Raw genomic sequence first — 6,000 nt, forward strand, 5'->3', positions numbered from 1 at the left:
GTCGAATTATCCAATAACACCAAAATAACAACCAATAACTCCACAAATGTTGACTGTGGAAACACAAAATAACAATTTAGTTGAGTTTAAGAAGCCTCACTGGTTTTTGTCCAAATCGAAGTTTAAGAAGCCTCACTGGTTTTTGTCCAAATCGGAGGTTCACGGGAGATAACTCGTGTATGTGATTTTTGTTGACAAGAAACAAAATTAAATGTATACTTTCGTTGCAATTCGTTGTAATGTATTGTAATTAGAGATTGATTAATAGTTTATTAAAACAGTAATTATATGCATGAAACATATTATGGTATATACAGTGTAATAAACAATTCAATATAATAGCTATATTTATTTATTTATGCTTGCAAATTGTGTCGATTGTCACTTTCGGTCATCAACGTCGTAACTTGTTTTTAATTGTCTTTGCTCAGAGTATTCTCATGTTATGATAGTTTATTATGTTGTGATTGTGTGTGTCGTGATTTGTCACCTTATACAATGACAATATTTATGTTAAGCGCAATCTTCACCCTGTCATCCTGCGCAGATTGCGGGGTCCAATCTGCCAACTGGCGCGCAGATTGCCAACTTTGCGCTAATTATCCCACGATGTTTTTAGAGATATTGTAGTGTGTCAGACGCAACTATATATTCTATTATATATGACCTGCCTCCTATGGTCTTCAGGGGCGGATCCAGGAATTTTTGCGGGAGGGGGTTTGCCAGGTTCCTGAAAAAATGTACCCCCCCCCCCCTCAGCTTGAAATATTTTGAGAAATACATGGTCTCTATCAACATTTTGGCGTATATACATACACATTGATGTTTTTAAACAGAGAAATCCAACATCTTGTTTGACGTCAATTTTTATTATGAATTAATACGATGACATTGTGATTCAATTTTATTGATGCAAAGCATTAATTGTGATATCACATATGTCTATATCATTATCTCGCGCTTTCAGTGCCCATCCTGTCGCACCATCTGACGATAAAGGGTAAAACACAATTATGACACTTTTCTCATAAAAAAGGTTGTTTTACAAAAACAAATTTGTAGCTGAGTGACGCCAAACATGACAAACACGAGTTATCCTTCTATGTATCAGCCAATTCTATTTTTGAATTGTGAGATACACTCTCACCGTCCCATATAATAACTTTTCAACTTCAACGGAATTATCAGTGAAATTAAATTCGATCGTTTGTCTGGTATCGCTCGTTACTTCAGTCAGATATATAGAAGAATAACTCGTGTTTGTCATGTTTGGCGTCACTTCCCGTTTCTTCACGTGCTTGTTACACATCTCCCGTAGCAATGATCTCTGTGTTAAAATTATATTTGGAATGTATTTAACCATTTCTATCACATATGTAATAATGACTGACACCAATATTGTCCTTAAGACACGTATTTTTACCTTGAATACCCCCCCTCCCCTCATAATCACGGTAATAGAGTTCAGTACCAATCAACTTCGATCGTTCCGTAGGCTAAGTAAATATGAATGTGCCAGAAAATTATTTACATATTTGAAAAGAGCAATGAACGTGCTTCTCACTGATATGTAACATCATATCTGGAATTTGGTATTTAGTTACCTTACAGAACGATCAAAGTTAGGTGATTTTTCTTTCATCTTGTAATTGTATGCTGCTACATGTGGGCGTTTTTATGCAATAAATTTACTTTACTTTACTTTTTACCGTGATTACGGGAGGGGGGGGGGGGGTCAAGGTAAAAATACGTGTGTTAATACCAAATTCCAGATATGATGTTACCTATCAGTGAAAAGCACGTCCATTGCTCTTTTCAAATATGTAAATAATTTTCTGGCACATTCATATTTACTAAGCTTACAAAACGATCAAAGTTGGGTGGTACTAAACTCTATTTCCGTGATTACGGGAGGGGGGGGGTGGGGTATCCAAGGCAAACATACGTGTCTTAATACCAAATTCCAGATATGATGTTACATATCAGTGAGAAGCACGTTTTTCTGGCACATTCATATTTACTTAGTTTACAGAACGATCGAAGTTGGGTGGTACTAAAGTCTATTACCGTGATTATGGTGTGTGTGTGTGTGGGGGGGGGGGGGTATTCAAGGTAAAAATACGTGTCTTAATACCAAATTCCAGATATGATGTTTCATATCAGTTAAAAGGACGTCCATTGCTCTTTTCAAATATGTAATGTGGGTTAGTTCCTAAGCCTTGTTTGTTACGGACCCACCCAGGGTAGTGCTGAAAAATGGTCCATGTAAAATAGCAAATACATTAATGTACATATTTATGAAAATGAAAATATTTCTGTCCATTAAAAAAAGTAATAATATATTTAATATGAATATACAAATTTGTATCCAAATGCGAGGTCATCTGGTCCAGGACTGGTTCACTGTCGAAAAACGCAGCCTTGTATCTGCACTTAGATTTGTCGATTTTATGACCGGTACCAATGTTCCACAACCAGACAATAGTCTTGTTAATTTCCGCTGGTCTTCGATGTGAGTTTGGAAATAGGTTCCATTCTGAGCTGTAGCCTACATTTAGACATTTCGTCTGGTAGACCAGTGCACTCTGATGTCAACAATTTGTCGACGTAACTATTGATCTTAGTTTTCATTAGTTGAGAATTATTGGTGGCCGGGAATAGGGTGCCTTCCATTGTAGTCGTGTTTATTAAAAACAAGTACGCTTTTTTTTTGGTTTTTAGAATTTAATATTTTAATTGTCTTTTAAAGACTGAAAGCAAGTTTTATTATGATTAATACAATAACCTGCTTGGGTAAACTTTTCCTTTAACAGATTCGATGTAAATCTTCTGGTGCTCTGACTGCAAATTCAGCATTACGAGCAACGGATTCTCGTGGTGAAACAAGTACTGAAGTTAATCCCAGTAATCCTGACAATGCTAGTGATTTAACACTGGACAACGACCATCTTGCATCAGCCGCGGCCATTGAAGTCGAGATGGGAATAAAACCAAGAAGGGATGGTCAGCAATCAACAACAGACGGCGACGATAATATGGAAACACAAAATTGTATTCTGAGCTCTTCAAAAGAACGTGCAATGGAGTCTAAGATTGATTGTACTGATGATTAATTCCATTCACTTTGTTTTGATAATTTGATTTTGTTCTAGAAGCACTAACAGTGCCCCTATAAAGAGTATATAATCATAGTTAGTATTTGATATAATATGGTTATATGTTCACGATAAGCGTTAGTGATATCCCATATTAAATATGCTGAATATTTTTGGTTAATTGCATATCGATATTTCAATATTACTTTAATTTGCTTTTGACCAATTTAATAATGTGATTATATTTTACTTTAGATTATGTTTTGATCTACAAAATTCTTTGGAAACTATTGATGTACTGCAGCAAAATGATACAGTATGTAGATTTCACTGTATAAATAATATTATGTAGATAACATTGGCAATGAATTGATTAAAAAAAAAACCATAATGTACATAATGTTATGTCCATAACGAAATTCTTGTAAAAGTGGATATGGCCGTGCATGGAAATACTTACATACAGATTCAAATAAAGTGCTAGTGAACTCTTTAATCATATCTAGATTGGACTATTTAATCCCTTACTCTTCAGACTTCAAGCTTCTTCTCTTCACTCATTATAAACGATACAAAACACTGCTAATCACTTGAACAAATAACCTGTGCTTTCAAATCCCCTCACTGGCTGCCCATAAACATCGGACCTCTCAAGAAATGATAACATTCAATAGTTGAAAATGTTACATGCATTGTTGTGGATATATTGATACAGGTCACCTTCAGACGAATATGAAGTTTTCTAAGTTATCTCCCTTCGAATTAGCGTCAATAAAAAGAGCACAATTTGCTCGATTGAGCTGATGTTTAGCCTGAATTCAAGTCAAATCAATTCGATTGAAACCAATTTAATGCGGTTATATCAGATTGAATTCATCCAAGATAATCAGTCATATGAAAATGTATTTCTGCACAAGAATTGGCGATATTTTGTCATAACATATGGTTTCGCCTTCTTCAATATAGCATCTTGATATATTAGATTATTTTTAGAATAAAAACTTCACTGGAAGTGACATAATTTTAATTTCTTAGTCTCATCAACAAATAGAATTAATAAATGTAATCTTGTAGACAACACATAATGGCATCAAATCACGTTTTTGTTTTGTTTGTTTGTTTGAGCAATATTGGTGCCATCTTCGATGGAAAATTGATCTCGCCCTTTAATTCTAGATATTTCTTCACTTATTTCATTGACCCAGCTCCCGACGACCTCTCCGATTCCTCAACAGAAAATATCACCTTGAAGACTAAAACTCACCTTTGCTACAGGTGGTGCTGGCTTTTATCTGTATCCTCATATATCGTTTTCAGCTAGACGATGCCGAACGTTGACAAATTGTTGGTTCATCATATCTTTGTAAATACTGGACTGCAAAGGAGTCAAAAATCACACAGATGAAGAGAGAGTGAGAGAGAGAAATGGGGTTTAACGTCCACTCAACACAAACTAGGTCATTTCGGGACTAACATATGGTTTAATTTCATTTCAATAATTCGCTTGCGCATAGGGGTCTTTTAGCAGTGGGAGGAAACCGGAGGACCCGGAGAAAACCCACGAGGTTGGACAGGCGACCCTACTACTTGACACGTACAACCGGGGATTCGAAACCACACCAGTCGACTCAATGACAGACTTTATGATACAGCGCGCGAACGCTAACCATTCAGCCCCCCTCCACAGATGACTGCATATCTTTTACATCTTATTTTTAAAGAAACGCAATCATAATCTGATTTTGGGAACACGTGGCTAAGTGGGTAAGACACTGGCTTGCTAGCCTGGAGGTCGGGTGTTCGATCCCTGCATTGGCCGAGAAAGTTCATCCCGATTTTCCGGCATGGTTTCCCCTTGTCAGTGATGCAGGACGGAGGGCCTGGCAAGGACAGCTGTCTAGGCCGCACGATTATTTACCTGAATCCACTCACATGTACCAAACTCCACTCGTATCAGACCTCTGATTGTATGAAAAAACAAACTGATTCATCTATTCTTTGAACCTTGAACAAGGACAGCTGTCTAGTCGTTCGGATGGGACGAAAAAACGAGGTCCCGTGTACACATTGGTGTGTACGTAAAACATCCCTTGACAGTTGGAATTCGATATAAGAGTAGGCCGTAGGGCCGCTGTCCAGACAAAATTTCCCTCATAGCACACTGTATGGCGTATGTCCGTCTTCTTTAGCCCAGTTCGGGGCAGAATAGTAGTACGTTAAACCCCATTTCATTTCATTGAAACGGTTTAAATGGTACACTCGTTGGAATATAAAATAGGGCAACATTTGCACTGATATTGAAAGTTTGTCTTGTGCCATCTGTGCAATATGGAATGAACAAATTCAAGTAATTTTTTTTGTAATTGTATTTCACGGTTTTCCAGGATGACTTTCCCAATGTCAGTGGTGAAGGACAAAGAGCTTTGCACAGACAATGTCCAGGCATTCAGGTGGAAGGAAAACCCAAGGTCCTGTGTACCCGATGACGTGTATGTAAAAGAACCATCGGTAGTTGGAATTTGATATACGAGCACGATTTACGGTACTTAACCAATTTTATTACCGACAATTATGTAACAATTTGACTTACTAAACACCAATTGGGGTAAAATCAGATGTAAAATGAAGTAAAATGAAATGGGGTTTAACGTCCTACTGTTCTGCTCCTAACCTGGGCTAATACAGACGGACATATGCCATACAGTGTGCTATGAGGGAAATTTTGCCCGGGCAGCGGCGCTAAGTCCTACTTTTATATCGAATTCCAACTGCCGAGGGATCTTTTACGTGCACGACAGTATGTACACGGGACCTCGGTTTTTCGTCCCATCCGAACGACTAGACAGCTGTCCTTGTTCAAGGTTCAAAGAATAGATGAATCAGTTTGTTTTTTCGTACAATCAGG

This window comes from Patella vulgata, chromosome 3 (assembly GCF_932274485.2).
Source record: "Patella vulgata chromosome 3, xgPatVulg1.2, whole genome shotgun sequence".
NCBI lineage: Eukaryota > Metazoa > Mollusca > Gastropoda > Patellidae > Patella > Patella vulgata.